This window comes from Artibeus jamaicensis, unplaced genomic scaffold (assembly GCF_021234435.1).
Source record: "Artibeus jamaicensis isolate MK-2021 breed Jamaican fruit bat unplaced genomic scaffold, CSHL_Jam_final contig_944, whole genome shotgun sequence".
Classification (NCBI taxonomy): domain Eukaryota; kingdom Metazoa; phylum Chordata; class Mammalia; order Chiroptera; family Phyllostomidae; genus Artibeus; species Artibeus jamaicensis.
The window spans coordinates 974,826-975,137 of record NW_026522020.1 but is presented as its reverse complement, the minus strand read 5'-3'; positions in this window follow the sequence as shown (position 1 = coordinate 975,137).

Here is a 312-nt window from a genome sequence, read left to right as displayed (position 1 = left end):
CGGCAGGCAGCTGCTAGACGAGTCTGAGAAGGAACCGCACCTTCCCCAGTCCCGGGCCGCGGGCAGTTCCCTGAAGCCGCCTGCCCGCGAGGCCCTGCAGATGCACCAGCCGCGCAACCCTGCACGCCAGTCACAGTACGTCTACACTTTTATTTTTTGTTCTAGAAAGTGCTGTTCCCTCCGTGAACTTCAGTATTAGTCCAGACCTCCACTTCCCCTTAAAAAGAAACTCACACACATACACACACGCCCCCGCCAACCAGGTGAAAAGTCTCCGGCGATTAGTCTACCACAAATATTGACACAAGGGGG